Source organism: Pogona vitticeps, chromosome 1, assembly GCF_051106095.1.
Source record: "Pogona vitticeps strain Pit_001003342236 chromosome 1, PviZW2.1, whole genome shotgun sequence".
Classification (NCBI taxonomy): Eukaryota; Metazoa; Chordata; class Lepidosauria; order Squamata; family Agamidae; genus Pogona; species Pogona vitticeps.
This window is the reverse complement of record NC_135783.1, coordinates 140,964,907-140,981,921: the sequence shown is the minus strand read 5'-3', so window position 1 is coordinate 140,981,921 and position 17,015 is coordinate 140,964,907. Positions and strand designations below refer to the sequence as shown.

Below are 17,015 nucleotides of genomic sequence, written 5' to 3'. Positions count from 1 at the left end.
TGGTTGGGGGGAAAGCCCTAACATTGTTATGAAATGACACAAACTAACAGTACATAAGTGCTGTAGGATGTTAGGTTGGAGACTACTGTATTCAGTTGTAGAAAAAGAAACAGCAGCTTTGATTTCCCAGTTTCTCAACTATGTAGTTCACTTCTTAGAGAAGGTGGCCTCATGTCCACTATACAGATGGCCTGGTCTGCTTCAACTGTCATGTGAACCAGTGGCCTGGGTCCCCTGCTGTGAAGAAAGAAAAAGAGCTTGCTCCTGCTCCCCTCTTTTTGTTGTGCACAGTTTACACACACAGAGAGAAGACTCGAATCTGGACTAGAGTCTCAGGGGTGTTCTCTAGATTCCAAAAGGCAAAAGGCAAGCACCAGCTTGCTTATGAAAGTTAAACCCACATTGTGTTTGGATCTACTGTTGCCCTGGATTATTTCCCAAGCTTGTGGTTCCTGTTTATTTAAGGAACTGCAATTGAATTATTACTGAATTTTAAAGGTGAAGGGTTTCCTTAGAAACGATAATAATCTGGCTACTTCAAATAAACAAGCCATGTTGCCATCTTTATCACCACCTTTTCTGTTCTAACAACAGGAAATGGCGGGATTTTCTCCTGGCAAGGCACTTCAGACAAAACTATGTGGCTTCAGATGGTGAAAACATTGGTACCTTTTATTTGTTGGAGAAGAAAAATGAATCAGTGCAGAATTCTGTGACTGGAGCGATCCTGTCTTACTCTACAGAAGCCGGTTCTAGAGCTGAAGGTGTCTATTGTATGAAGGGTTGCCTTGATCAGATCTATTCCACCCTAGCCATGAAGATGAAATCTAGTGAAGACCCTTGGCTTTAGCAAGATAAATGATTTAGAGATTACAAGGCTCAGGATCCAGAAGAATTCGTTAAGCCCTTCCCGAGAACAAGAAATACAGTGGTGCCTCGCTTGACGACGATAATCCGTTCCAGCAAAATCGCTGTACAACAAAATCGTTGTCAAGCGAAAGTAAAAAAACCCATTAGAATGCATTAAAACCCGGTTAATGTTTTCTAATGGGCGAAATACCTCATCGTCCAGCAAAGATCCTCCATAGGGTGGCCATTTTCCGGTGGCTGTAAAGCGAAAAAGCCCTCCTAAACACAGCGGAGAGCCATTTTCCACAGCGGGTGGCCATTTTGAAACCCGACGATCAGCTGTTTTCTGATCATCGTTAAGCGAAAAATCAGTTCCCGAAACAGGAAACCTATCATCGTCAAGTGAAAAAAGCCCTTTGAAACTTTTTTGCGATCGCTATTGTCATGAAGGTTTGATAACTATGTCTGAACTTAGACACATCTTAATAATTTCCATCAAATATTTCAATTTTTTAATATATTACCGAAGGCAGAATAATCAGTATGAAAAAGCCTACCCATTAGGGAGCTTGAACGGTCTATTCTTTCTTTGCTCTCATCTCAGTTTTTGTCCAAAATGTAAGTGACTTTGCAATAATAATGCCAAAAGGGTGCTCCTTATTTCTAGGATATGTTAATAACATACATCAAGTGGCACCTTTCATCTTTTCTTAAATCAATGGCTAGAAATATACTCAGGGACAATTCTTTATTCTTCAGGTGTAAACATTTCTTGCCCGGTAGAGTCACATTCATACACTTTTTCTATATATTACAGTTGCTAAAGGAGATACCAATATGAACACTAAATGGATGTAAGATACAGGCCATTAAACATTTGTGGTCCCAGATGCATCTGCACACATTTCTTATGGCCAAGCTTTGTTTGTCTAGTTCTGTTCATTTACTTATATGTATTTTTGCTAGGCTTCCCATTTAAAATACTATGAACGTGACCAAGGGGGAAAAATGATTTCAGTATACAGTAGCTCTTTAAATACACGAGGGTGAGCAGATTAAGAAAAAGCTCATTGGCATAATGTTGTTTCCAGGATATTCCTAAAGGTTTCCCCAAGTCCACCTGCGACACTTCAAATTTGTGTTTCCTGTATCAATCAGAACAGCAAACTGAATAAATTAAGAAAAAATACCTCTGTTAATACAAATGTCATTTTCATCCCTAAATAGTACCTCTTATTGCAATGCTTGGGGCTTTGTACCTTGACTGCCTTAGCGCTATTCTTGGTGAAAGAACTGGCATCTCTACAACCCCATAGTTGCGTGATCACTGCAGCTGACCCACCCAACAGTGACTTGCAGGGCAGGGTATGGAAGCCATTTTCTCTGCCAGTTGTAACTTTTCATTTCCTTTTTGAAATGTGTAACCATCTGTGTTCCACCACAAACCAAACATGTCCATCTGTTAAAGTATTTCTTCCATGACCAAGTTCTTAAGCATCTTTGATATTGTATGTGTATCTAACGGCCCACCCCCTCTTTGAGAAACCCAGGCCTCTTCTTTAATGGCATTTCCAAACATCTCCACTTGTCATCTCTTTCCCCCTCTCCCACCATCTTGGTATCAATAACCAAGAACAGTGTGAGGAATTAGTTAAACCTCTAGGGAAGCCGTAAAATGTAGCCTTGCTGTTTTTGGGACGACGGTGCATGGAGCGCCTGCCTGCTTCCTTCTTCTCTTTGCTGTCTCCCCAGGTGGTTGAGAGGACCCATCCTGTCTTGGCTGTGATATTTCCCCTCTTGCTACCGTTGCTGATGTTACTACTGGCTTTCCATTGACTTGATTGATTTCTTGCTGACAAGCACATAAATCATGGCCATTCATAATGGGGAATGTCAGGCTTTGGCTGTACTAATTCTGCTTTTTGCTGTAGCACACTTAGTACTGTGTGTGCTGTGTTAGAATATCAGTGTTTTCAAGGGTGGTGGTACCCATGGCATTGAGGATTTACAGCTTTATGGGTGTATGTACTCTGTTTTTGGTCAATTTGTATGAATAGAAGCAATAGGACTCCCTGGAGTGGTTGCGGGTAGAAAGAATCTGGCTGGTTTTGAGACGTGGTAGAATATGTTTGTACCGGATGTTTTACGATTTTCTTTCTGATACCTCAGTCACAGTTCATAACCGTTTCAAAAAAGTCAAATGTGTGGTTGCCAAAATTGCAGAAAATTCATGGTGGAGATTAATATGTGGATGCCTTTGTAAGAGTATGTGAGAAATCTCTCTCCCTTCTTATCCTTGTAAAAAAAGAAAGAACTGATTGCTAGACACAGTGGAACTTAAGTCTATTATTATTTTAAAATAAATAGTTTAAAACTCTTCTAGAGTGGGAGATTGCATGACTGATTTCTAGAAAAGCAAAAGTTTAGAATTGGAGAATAGAATAGTACAATAATGGAGGTGAAAGGAGTTAATCAGCTCATAGAGTCCAACCATTGCTTAATGAGGACTGGTCTCTTTGACATCTAGTCTTCTAGGTTGAGTTTCATAAGAGGGGCAGCATGCATTAACCTGCCAGCTGACACATGGTGGGTTGTTTGTTTAGAGCAGCCATTCTCAACTTTTGTTCAGTCTTGGCCATAAACACAGTATGAAAGAAATATAAGCTGAAGCAGGATTGTATAAATCGCATGACAAACCTTATAAAAGGATATCTGAAGAATGCTTTCCAGTCTGTGGCCCCTTTCAAATGTCTCAGGGTCCCCTAAGGACCATATGCCCCTCCCCCCATTGGGAGTGGCTGGCAAACCATGTCTCCATTTTTTGCGCTGTTTCTACCTTAGGTTTTGTGGGTTGTGGCACTATTCCAGTGGCTCATTCTTCAAAGAAAGTATGAAGGCCACACAGGAAATGACATTTTAAGTGATATTGTTCTTTAATGTGCACTTTGTTCATCTGAGTAGATCGATCCCTTGTCCTGGGATCTATCCAGGCAAACAACGAGCTGAGGAGGAGAATTTTAAAGGGAGAATTGTCCTTTCAAACTGTGGGTTTTTAACTGGTTTTAACAAGAGTTCTTATTTTCTGCCTTTTAATAATTTGTATGTCTAATAGTTTTTTAAAAAAATAATGTGAGTTTATATTTTGTAATTGTTTTAATATCTGTGTGTGTGGTGTTTGTTTTTTTTATTTCTAAGCTGCCTTTAGTTCCTCTACAGGGAGAAAGGTGGAGTAGAAATTAATTAATTAATTAAATTAATTAAAAATGTGCAAGGCACATTAACATTGCAAAAGATCTGTTCCTGATGAACAAGGAAACAGCTAAGAGGGGTTTCCTGCTATGGTTCTTCTTCTTTGACTCTCCTTGGCAGCATGCTTAAAGTGACTGTCATGATGAACACCTTGTCATAGGGAATTTACTACGACACTCCATATTCCTGAGTTCAGAATTCTTTAATTCTGTGTGTATTTCTTCCACACATCTTGTGCATTTCAAGGCTCCAGTAAAACACAAGGCAGGTCCCACCAGCAACCAGCAATCTACCCATTCTTTAATTAGAGATGGACATTTTGGGCGGGATTAAAGCTGGAAGTCAGGGAAAGTAGACACATTACCATTCCCACCCCTTCCTTCTAGGTGAAACTAATCTTTCCTCTGACAATGCCCCCTCTGGGAGTCTCACAGAGAAGCAGCTGAGGTGGAAGGAATGAATTCCCCCCCCTTCCAGCTGGGAGAGGCGGGACCAGCGTGTGATGCGAATGCATCCCAGTGATGTCAGTTTCTGGGGTAGGGCAAGGGATGTAGGTAACAAGCCCTGCCCCAGAGCCGTTCCTTTTTTGCTTGGCTGCCATGAGCAACCAGTTTGCCTGCTCTGTGAGCCAGGGTAATTGTTGGTCGCCTTCTGAGGCCAGACAGGAATTTTGGGTCTGACTGGTGTCTTGAACAAAAGGGGCCTGGGTGATTTTCAAGTGTCCCATTCTGTTTTCTCATAGGGCAAAAGTGTATGTTGTATTTAAATAGGCCACAACCTGGTGGGTAGTGTGGGAACAGGGGTGGCAATGGTGAGCCCTACAAGGCATTGAATGACTACTATGAATCATGAGATTCAGGCATGCAAGCAGGGATGAGCTTCTGAGGACAACGACCAACGTTTCATGAGAATGAGGATGGAGACAGGCCCAAGGATGTATCCCCAATTCAGGCTGGCTGGGGGGGCAATGCTGGCAGGGTACAGTATCCCCCCCAGTGCAGGGGACTCACCCACCTGAGATTGGAGAGGGCCCTGGTTGCTTCACTTCCACTTGTTCATAGGTTTGATTATCTTAGCCCCCATCTCAGTTCAAGGATATTAATAGTCAATAAAGTTCTGACCCAAGTATATATATATATATATAGTTTGTCCCCGTCTCTAGTTACAAATTAAAAACTTCAGGAAAAATATTTATGGGAAAACATACATATATTTTCATGCAGGGCAAAAAAGGCAATGCCCTTCAGAGTGATACAAGGGATAGTGTAAGAAAGCAGCTGAGACTCAGAAAAATGCAGTGAAACAGGAAAAAGCTGAAATTCAGTAGTCAGTCACAACTAGAGCAGGTCCACCGAATCAATGGAATCTACAGAGCGGTTCACTCACAGAATGCTCACTGATTCAATGGGCCTAACTCTAGTAGTAACTTACCACTAGAGTGGTCGTAAGACCAGATAGGTGGGATATAAACAGAATAAACAAACAAACAAACTTACTACTGGATGTCTGTCAAAGAATTTTTCAGATCCCTACTTCAGATTTCACAGAGCTCCTAAATAAATACAGTACAGCATGAATCTTTTACCAGGCTGTGGTTTCTAGATTGTGTTCAAAGATTATGAACAAACAAGTTGCATTTCCACTTTCTCCAGGAGCATTCACCATGAAGAATTATGCTTGGGTTGTAGGTATCAACCATTCCACCTGAACTAGCCCAGATAACTTGTCAGTTGTACAAGCATCTGCCATTCCTGAGATAACAACTGCAGAGGGCACCGAGGAACACTGGTTGTGCTCTGTGTTTATTGTTGCTCATGCTCTTTTGCTTTTGTGTGGGAAAGGCTTGATATTCCCATTGATTCCCCACAATAATGTTTGTTTACCCTTTTTTACTAGTGGTCTGTGACCTCCCCTAAAGGTCGCTAGGGTCGGCTGTCAATTTAGGAGGGTAGGACTAGAGGTGAAAATGCTGAATGTTAGAAAAGAATGGGTTCCTAGTGCCCAGAAGTCAGAAAGATGATCCTATAAGAAGACTTGATTTGCTTCATGATAAACAGAAAATGGGGTCCACAGTCAATGGGCAATGTTGACATCAGCCCAAGCTCCTACGGATTTAAAAACAGAATTGCGCAGGTTAGAAAGCCGCGAATTGTTGGGCTCATTACCAGTTGTCATTATGCACCCTATGTAATGCTTCAGAATCATAAGTGAATTAATGTGACATAAATACCAAATGGCTAATGAAGGCCAACTGCTGTTTTTCAATGTTCAAGGTGTTATTTTATATAGTGGATCCCTGGCTAGGTTAGGTCAAGGTGAACTCCAGAAGGGTTCAAGGCATCCTTGTGTAATACCCTAATATTGTGGGTCCATGTTAAGGAGACTAGCTGGTTGGATAGCTCAGCGAGTTCGAGCGCAGTGGGGAGTTTGATTCCCTGCTGTGCCTCCTGGGGAAAGGACCAGCCTCTGTAGTCTTGGGAAGCTACACAGTTCCAGAACATCCCCAGAAGTAAATGGTGAATCATTTCTGAGTACTAGTGTTTAGATAACCCTGAAAAGGATTGTCATAGGTTGGGATCATCTTAATAGTATGCAAGAACAATAATAATGGAGACTCACAGCACTCTGTAAGAGGAAGAGTATAGCTCCGTGGAAAAGCACATGCTTCTTATGTCAGTAGATCCTAAGTTCAGTTCCTGACATCTAAAGGTGGAGATGGGAAAGACTTCTGCCTAAAATCCTGGGAAAATGCCACCAGCTTGTGGAGACAACACTGAACTAGCTGGATCAATGATCTTAACTAGCTCATAGCATGTGTTCCTAATGCGGGTAAGTGAATTTACATGGCTGAGCAAGGATTTGAACCCAAGCCTCCTAAATGCTACTCTGTACACTTCATCACAATATAAAATACACACACACACACACACACTGTATCTATATTTTTTTTATATATTTTATTATAATAAAATGTCTCAATATTAAGTCCTAGTAATCCAACTTAGACTTAAATAATTATAATTGTAAAAGATTAATTTTAGTTCATTAAATAATGCTGTAGTTTGAGACTCCCCCCAATTATTAACATTAACTTAACAATGAATTAAAAGTAATTATTACATTGAATGAATTAGAGAATAAATTTAAATTAATTTTAAGAAATGTAAACTTTACATTTGGGAAGTGTGGAAGAAGAACCAGCAGGAGCATTTAAAACAACAAAAGTTTACAAAAGCTCATTAAATAATTAAGAAGATGTTAATTGATCAAAAGAAGAAAAGCCTAAGGAAGAGATTCGTAACTAGATAATTAGTGATCTCCTCAGCCAGCCAACACTGGATGGCAAGATGAGGTAGTGGAAAAACAAAGGAATGCTATGAGTGAAGAATAAGATTGCATGAAGGCTCTGTAAAATTCAGTGAATGAGGCTGGGTGACAGCTTGTTAAAAGCCTATTTTGAAATTGCTCTTACACTGTTGGATGTTCTGCAATATATGAAGGAAGGTTAATATTCTTTAGTAGCTATCACAACATATGTTAGATTCATATGTATAAAGCAGTGTCCATTACAGGTTTTGGAAAAGTCCAGATGCAAAAATGTACTCCTTGTTTTCAGAATGAAGCCACACTGTGTTGCTAATTTCAAACATGAGTGGATTGAAAAAAGCCCTAATAGGCAAGGTGGAATGGGATGTACCTAGTTTGTTCTTTGATTCCTCCAACCATCACGTTTGCACAATATAATTCAGAAAGCTTCGTAAACAGTTTGCTGAGAAGTCTTGGAATGCATCATGCTGCTCATAATGCAATATGTATGTTCATGTAGTAGGTAATACATTGAGTGGTGCTAATGGTGTATGAACATAAGTGATAATAATAGCCTTTGAATTGCAGAGTTGGAAGGGACCCTATAGATCACTGAGTCCAGCCCCTCTCAAGGAGGCCCAGTAGGGGAATCGAACTTCCAACCTCTGGCTCCACAGCCAGAGACCTCAGCCACAGCATTCTCTAGCTTTTCTACCATGCTTCCTTTGATTATCAGAATAATCCACTCCCCCAAATGTATTACCATTGTGTCTAATTCTTTGATATAGCAATTATATTATTACATATCTGACTTTTGAGTGCTCATAGTTATAGGTTCCAAATTAAAAAAAAAAAGAATTTTCTGGGAGTAAATAATGGGAAATTCCCATCTTCTGAATGGGAAATTGGTTTGAACATCTAATTTTTTTAAAACACAAGTTCTGTCATGCTCACATGTTTAAGTGAAACAAAATTTTGGACTGGAAATCCCCACTCTTGCCTACAAATCCTGAGACTCTTAAATCCCCATTCCTGCTTACCATTGTAATAAATCATTAGCTCCAGCTTAAGGTTGACACTCACACCTCTGTGTTTTTAAGCTACAGTTGTAGTCAGCACTATTTATTCATTCTATTTTTACACTGCCCATCTGATTGATGGTCACTCTGGATGGTGTGCAACAGTGTTAATAACAAAACAAACATCATTAAAAGTGAAGTTAAAATTAGATGGGCATTACATTTAAAAACAGGCAGCCATTAAAATGATAGGCTGATACTCTTGACAGCCATTCAGATGGATTGTTTGGAAAAGCCTGCTGAAATAGAAGGTTTTAAGAGCTCCTGTTACAGCTCATCCTCGGCAAGTGAGGTAGAACTCCCTTTCTCAAGGAAATCTTGTGGCTAAACCATGAATTGACCTATATGACTTCACTGGGCTAAAAAGGCAAGTCTGTTATAAGGAGCAAGACCCCACTTGTGCTCCTGGTCAAACCCTCCTCGGTTCCTTTGGGCCAGATTTATGCCGAAGCAGAATTCAGGGCATCTCAATACTTCTAAAGACTGTTCTAAAAGGGCGGTTGTGTTGCTAAAGCTGAGATAAGGTAGATACATTAATTTTGTTTGTTTCCTGTACGTATTGTTTATTATGTCCCTACTACAAGGACATTTGCTCCCTGTATATTATTCTTTCTTCAGCCGTGACTCTGTCATTATATGGAGTGAGGCAGCTGCCTCAGTCAACAGATGAGGGAGCCTCCTAATCTTTCTGTCTGAGCCCAGCCCCACTCTCGTTGTCCTGCCTCCTCTAAAGTAACCTGCTGCCCTCAGTTTAATGGAGGGTCTTACCCAAACACAAGTGCTGCCTTTAGAGTCAATTGCCAGTCCAGTTGGCTGCCGTACCTGGAACTGGGAATGAAGCACCCTCCTGTCTTTCATCTCGGGCACCAAATCTCTTGAGTTTGTCTCCCTGTTCTACATGGACTGAAATGAGGGCCTTATTCAGTTCAGTTCTGTTCTGTTTTGGAAAAGAGCTTTTTCTTGATTCCAATGGAAGATGGCCTGCTTAGCTCAATGTTTGTACTGTATATCCCTTAGATCTCAAATATCTAAAGGTTTAAATGATGGTATTTATTCCCTTTACTTTCAAAATTCAGTCTAGCATGTTGAAATGAGGCATCTTTTTTTAAAATACAGGAATGGTTGCTTGAACTAGAGTGCTCTACTTAGACAGGTAGGAGTCCTGCGATGTTTCAGTTTGATTTTCTTGGCAACCACGAGGAACTTTCTAGACTGAAATGATATTGTATGAGCCTGAACCAGCAGTCTAGTTAAATGGAACATTCCCCTCCAACTCCATGTTTGACTGTCTGGACCAGTCCTTTCAATGAGTCCACTGAAGAGCAGCAGCCAAAGAAATACTTTTTCTCCTCGATTCAGATTTCTCTACTTGTATATGACCATTAAATTAATGATGGCACAAGCCCTCTGTTTTACAACAATAACAAGTCAGATATAATCAGAGAATTCTATTTCCTTTGGGTCCACTGGGATATCTTGCTCCTAGCCTTGGAGTGGTTTGCCTGAATTCATTAAAACCATTTTGGAAGAGTAGGATTGCAACCTATAGTAGTGATCATGAAGTGGTTAAATCCATGGACATGAGACATTTTGATGTCTATCAATCCATGCCTTTCAAGAAGCATAGGCCAGTGATGTGGAACTTTTGTCTCAGTTTGCCTTAAAAAATGGCATAATTAATGGCCGACACAAAAAAATAATCCCAGAAATGAATGTTCTGTTTGTGTACGTTCTTCACAAGAACAGTCTAGTTATTAAAAATAAAGGAGTGTTGAAAACCATCTGTAACATTGTTTGTCCCTATAAACGGCATTGGCAGACATATGTTCAGCATCATTTTGGGCGCAGTTTCTATGGCGAAGGACCAAGGTAAACACATTCTTTATGATGTAATTGTTGATGTTACTTGAGTAGAGCACTGCAGTCATAATTATGGGAGGCATTTGGACTGGACCTGTTTTTAAGTGTTTGGACAGCATGGGATGTTCACCTGGCATATGGGGTACAGTACCCTGTTTTTTCACTGTTGTTCAGTTGCTAGCTAAAAGCAATCTACCCAGTCAAGATGTTGTCATTAGTTTGAAGAGCTCGTCAGAATGTTCATGCAGACAAAATACAAGTGTTACATACAGGGGTAAAAAAAATGCACAAACAGAAATGAGGAATATCTGGAAAAGCGATCATATTTTGACAAGCGTCCCCAGGTTAGAGGTGCTAGCACATGTAATATTGCTTTAGAGGAACAGCATGTTGGACTTTGTGTTCAATTCAAGAGTGACCAAAATCGGTAAAGTCAAAATTATTTCTCTCGCTCTCCTCCAATGTTGATTTTTTAGGCAACTTTAACTTGGGCATATTCTTTTTCACTTTTTCAACAACACTTTAAATTCTGAACAGAAAAAAGCCACGTTTTGCAATAAAGGCAAACTTGGTGTACTGTACTTTACTTACTAAGAATGAACTGTGAGCTAGGAAATCCACAGCTCAGATTTGATCTCACCCATATACTGTACTCTCTAGGTGGTCTTAAGTGTGCCACTGTCCTTAACCTTCTGATTATTAAGTGCAACAAAGGGATAACAGAGCACTGTGATATATGAATATTATAAGGATTACTAAGCTAATATAGGTGAAACATTTAGTGCTGTTCAGTTCTATTATTGTTGTGAGAAATCTATGAAATATTTACATGTTCCATTTAGAAATCAAGGGGACAATCCCAGTCCTTTAGGAATTTTCCAAGGGAAATAACAAATACAGTGGTGCCTCGCATAACGATTGCTTCATACAACGATGAATTCACACAGCGATGGGTTTTTTTGAGGAATTTCCCCCATCGTTTAACGATGTTCTCTATGGGGGAATTTCACTTAACGATGTCCCTTTTTGCTCATTTAAAAGTGTCTTAAAATGTTTGAAACCTGTTTTAAATGCTTGGATTCCATAGTGCACCTTGTGAAACATGTGCAAACTTAATTTGGTTTTGTTCTGAGTCTTCATTAATTTTTGGTGATTTTTTTATTTTCCCCATTTAAATCAATTGAATGGACAGTTCAATGCATTTAAATAGGGAAAACAAAAAATCACCAAAAATTAAGGACGACTCAGAACAACAGCAAATTAAGTTTGCCTAGGGTTCAGGAGGTGGGCTAACAATTGCAAGCATTTAAAACCTGTTCCAAACACTGTAAGGCACTTTTACAGGAGCGAAAAAGGACTTCGCAAAGCCATTGAAATGTATTGAGTCGGCTTCAATACATTCCAATGGAGGAAACATTGTTTCACTCAACGATGTTTCCTATGGGTTTTTTCACTTAAAGACGGCAATCTGTTCCAATTGGAACGGATTAACCGGTTTTCAATTCATTCCTATGGGAAATGGTGTTTCACAGAACGATGTTTCACACAACGTTGATTTTTTTGGAACCAATTAACATCGTTGTGTGAGGCACCACTGTATATAAACACTAGGTTCTCTAATATGTATAATTAACCCAACAGACACAACGGTTGATTACTGGTTTCCATGTTACCTCCCATGAAAACTCTGTTCCTCCTACCTTTTTGTCAACCTTTTAATATTATTTTTTGATAATGCAATTCTCTGTCTCAGGCCTGCTAGATTCTGAAAGGCTGTGACACTAACTGTGCCTTTGATTCAAATGGACAATGTACAGGGCTAACTGGCATTAAAAATATGGTTTTCTAACACCAGCCTTGAATAGGATTCATTCTTAGTAGAACATACTGTATCTGCTCATGGAATGTATTTCTCAGAGGAATGCTGAGTGCCCCAGCATTGATAGGCAGGACATGTCCCTTTAAGAGAAGTAATCAAAGAGCAACCCAGGCTTCCCTGTGGGTAGATGTGGTTTCCTTCAAAATCTAAACAGAACTCATTTGCAGAAATTGGCCTTTTTACACTGAGTAGGAGTTTAAATGCTGCTATTAACTGTGTTGACTTCCAAAATTTTATAGTGTGCATGGCCCCAGAGACCACAATGTCCCTCCCCAACTTTTTTTGAAATAAACATTTTAATGGTTTTCATCTTGTTCTCTTTTATAATCCCCTCCTCAAATTGGTGATTGTTTCCTTCCCTCTCTCCCCCCCCCCATCTCTCTCACACACATTTGCACCCGGTCTAGCACAGACACTAAACATCTTCATTCCCCCCAGTGAAATAATTAGGTCCTCCTCTTTCCATCCTTTCAGGCCTGTGGTCTTTGAAAGGCTACAGAGACCAGCTTGACAACCCTACATTTACTTCCTGTTTTCAAGCAAGCCTGGGTTAGAGTGACTGTCAGATCTTTTATTATTATAATATTATTATTCATGTAGAGTGATACTCAATTCAATTGCTGCCATTCTTGCTGCCTTGAGAACAAGCTGTTATTCCTGCATTCTCTCTTCCACGCCTAACACAAATGTGTAAGGTATTGCTGAAGAAATTTTCATGCAACAACAACAAAAAGTCACAAACTTAAGTCAATCACTTTAGTTTTTAAAAAGACACTTGCCACTTGCAATGTAATTGATTCCAGTGTGTTAATGCCAATCTCCGGTTCTCAGTAACAATAGTTTAGACAAACCATTGTTTCTTGGGTTCATATGACATGGAAAACTTTGTTTAAAGTTAGAATAAATAATAAGGAAATGTGGGAAACATGAGCAGAAAACCATAGTTTCTCATTATAAGCAAACTGGCATCTTTGAGCACAGGATCCAGCGAATTTGATTCAGATTTGAACAGCACTTCCACGAGAGAGACTGAAATGCATGCTTACATGTTGCATCAGAATTCATGGGAGTAGCCAGACTTAATTTTAGCTGGATCATCTGTTGTTTTTAATTTTGAGGGGAACGTTTAAGTGTGACAAGTGAGAAACATGTATAAACATCCAGAAAGGAAAGGAACCTGGATACTGTTGTAGGCAGAACTGTCCTAAACATTTTTATGCAGGCACAGTCCCTCACTAAGTCCAACAAGACCTACTCTGTAGTAACTACACTTAGGATTATATGGAACTCATGTACCAAAGTATACTCCTTGATGGAATCAATGAAATTGTGCCCAGCTCCAGCTGCGAATTAAATATGTTTTCAGCGAAACCTCATGTTGCCAGATGATAAACAAATGTTCAAGAAACCTGACTCACAACCAGAATTGTCAAATGATATTTGTTGTTTAAGTTCATTAAGACTTTATAGCCATTTAAAGCTTATTGTCTTCATCCTGCATGATGATGATGAAATAAAATATTAGTAATGATGTCTGTTGGGGTTGGGGAGGATCAGTAACATTTGTGTGGTTGCTTGTGGAAAAAGATGTCCAGAACCTAGACGTTTAGCATGGTGAACAATATGCCAATCACAAATCTTCCTAGAAAGTCCAAACTGGAGAATGTCATCATATAGTCCCTTACTCATTCACGTATTTCTGTACGAATGAGAGAGGAATGAGTTAAAATTTTACTAGCACAAATCTAAAACCCATGTCGTTTTCAGAATGTGAATACAATTAGCCAGATTACAGATACATGACTCAGTTTCAGCTTTCTTTTTTTAAAATGTTCCTTTCAGCACATACCACTGCTGCTGATTTAAACTGTTCTTTCTTACCAGTGAATTCTGGGAACAGTGATCCTGTATCAGTGATTGGGGGATAAATAGCCCCCCCAACCTCTAGATCCCAGGATTCTTTGGGGAGTGGGACATCTTAGTCAAACAAGTGCATACATATTCGCAAGTCTGCAGTGCAGTTTATAGTCTGTCTTTTTTTTTTTTTTTACTTTAAGATGAACGTGCGCGCACACACGGACAACACTAGGCTTCCTTCTTCCTTGGGCCATCTGTTTTCTGCATTGTTTCTTGATCTGTTCTTTTATCTGGAGAACATTCCCATTCTGCATGCAGTTGATTGGAACCACGTTTTACTTTGCGGGAAAGGATAGTATTTTCTAAACCCCAAGTTGATCATGGTTCCTTTTCCAGTGAAATGTGGGACTCTTGTGCTATTGTGGCCCACATCCATAGCCTTATCTCCATAATACACAGGGTAGGGTTTCCATCAGCCAAGTTACCCACTTTGATCTAAATCGGACGTATGTTTCCTGACTTTCTAAATTATAGTTTAGCAGGAATGAGAGCCAAAATAGGAGAGTCGATAGTGTGGACTAGTTAGTACTCAGGATACTTAGGCTCAAATCCCTGCTCAGCCATGGAAACTCGCTGGGAGGTGGCCATGGTAAATCAGCCCTTAGACATCTCATATATTTTGAAAACAGTATTAGAGTTGCCGAAAACTAGACATGACTTGGAAGCACACAACAAACAAGGCAGGAATGGAAGTCAAAACTATGTGCTGTAGCTCCCCTTGCTACCTCCTTCCCTCTGTGTGATGATTCTGGTAAGTTCAAGTATACCTCCCTGTCCTCTCTGATGTAGAGAAAATTTTTATGGTACTATGAACAGTGTCCCTGTCAAAATATTTGATATTTATGCTAGCAAGATTTCAATGAGCCTGTGACAGTTAAATAAGATTAACTAACCTGGAAACCCTTATTTAGGTAAAAATTAAAAAAATGTACATATATTACTTTTGGAAATTCATTCAGAGATTGTGCAGATGGGGAAAAGCACCCTAAACTTGGGCACTGAGATTCCTAGATTTGCTTTCTGTGCATAGGTGGCCATGATGGAGGAGGCCTCATATGTGGTTGTGTCCTTCTAACAAGGAGAAAGAAAAAATAACTGCTTGCCAGGAAAGAGGGAGTGAAACAATTTAGATGCCATTGGATGGTCACTTAGGAGAGACAAGAGGGGGTAAGATACTCACCTGGCCAAAAGTCTGTGACTGCCATCATGGCCACCAGTGTTTATCCAGTTACTTGTTACATGCATTGGTGCTTTTCCATCAACAGTCCCAGTAGGATATCAGTGGAAGGGGTAGAAACCTGTCAGGGTATAGAATTTTATAGGCCTGAACCCATATATGTTTCATTAACGAACTGCCATTATGTGCAGATGAGAGAAAAGCTGAATCATCCTAAGCTGATGCAATGAGGTGAAACCAGAAAGAGCCGAGGTGCAGAGATGAGGTCACCTGGAACCCGACTGGACTGGACAGAGACAAGATTATGTATAAATATGGACTGTGTCTGTAGAATGTTCTCTTCTTCTGATGTGATTTTCTGCCACGCATGCTGTCGGACTGTGTGAATACTTCTAGATGTGCTGTAGAGACCTGTCTGTATATAAGTGTACATATATGTAAATATAACCATCAAAGAAGAACTGGTAAAGTGTCTTCATTTACTCTGCGCCAGAAGTGTAACAAAACCTCTGTCAGAGGTCTTGAATTAACTTTCAGAATGGAAGAGACCCTCACAGATTTTGCCTGCTGGCTACTGAGGCGAGGGGACAGAAATGTCAAAGCCAATGCTGATGGTCTTCATGGATGACTGATGTTTGCCTCGTCTGTCCTTTATGCAAAGCTTTTATTTTTTTTTAAAAAATCCACATGATTATAGATCTTTTGATAACACTTGACTAATTTAAATTTTTATTTGGTCGCCTGTCAAGAATGGTAGTCCAAAAAACCATGTTCTCCTCGGTTGGAAATTTTTCATCATCTATCCAAAGCTCATTGTGATAGATCTTAACATGTGAATTGGATGCCTGAAAATGTGTTTTCCCTATGCAGCTTTACGATGTCATTACGTTTGTGCCAGGTGGATAAAGGCTTTTATGAAATGATGCCTGCGGTTGCGTTTCTGCAATTGTTTTCCTGCTGGATTTAAATTGTGCATACCAATCTTTATTAATGGAGAGAGAGAGAGAGAGAGAGATTGAGGGGAGAGGGAACTATATATAAAGACTTGATACAGAACGGCCTTTTGAAAGTTTATTTTGAGGTTGCCTAACTAGGCTGTGCTGCCTGACCTTGTTCTCCACCATAAACATCTAAACTGATGATTTTGTGAGATCTAACCTTCACCATTATTACCACATAATCCTCTTTCACTTCATCACTCATTTCTCTGCGAGGCTGGGTTTTCCCATTGCTTCCTGTTATGGAGACCTGGAGATCCACATTTAGTTCTGTCCATCCTGCAGGAAGTAGATGTAACAGCTGAATGGGAACAACTCCCACTAAAGGTAACGGGAGTTTATACACTGCAGCTGTATAATGAGACCTCTGGGTGACCACATTTGGTCCTTCACCTGCTTCCTGGCAATGTGCTGCAACATTTCATTGCCTTCATATGGGTAAAAGAGCATCAAAAGTCACGAGAAGGGCATTTCTTTGTATTTTCTTGGAGGAATTTGAAGGAACCTTTCTGGCTTCAATGATTTTTTTTATTCCATGCTACATACTCCTTTAGATAAAACTCTACACTGTTATAAATCATGCAACTCTGCAATGCATGTGGAGTTACCCTTATCAGTTTCATATTATCATCTAGTACCAAGGGATGTGATTTGGATCTTCGGCCTCAGGTGGTAAATTTGACCTGTCTAGTTTTTTCCCC

The 17,015-nt window shown here is 39.9% G+C and overlaps 1 long non-coding RNA gene across 2 annotated transcripts in view; it reads left to right on the top strand.

The window, feature by feature from the left end:
• LOC144587542 (uncharacterized) overlaps positions 1 to 17,015 on the top strand; it is a 44,170-nt gene extending 27,155 nt beyond the window's left edge. For both annotated transcript variants that reach the window (XR_013542684.1, XR_013542685.1), the window contains exon 2: positions 15,508 to 17,015. This is a non-coding gene — a long non-coding RNA (uncharacterized LOC144587542). The remainder of the gene's footprint in view (positions 1 to 15,507) is intronic.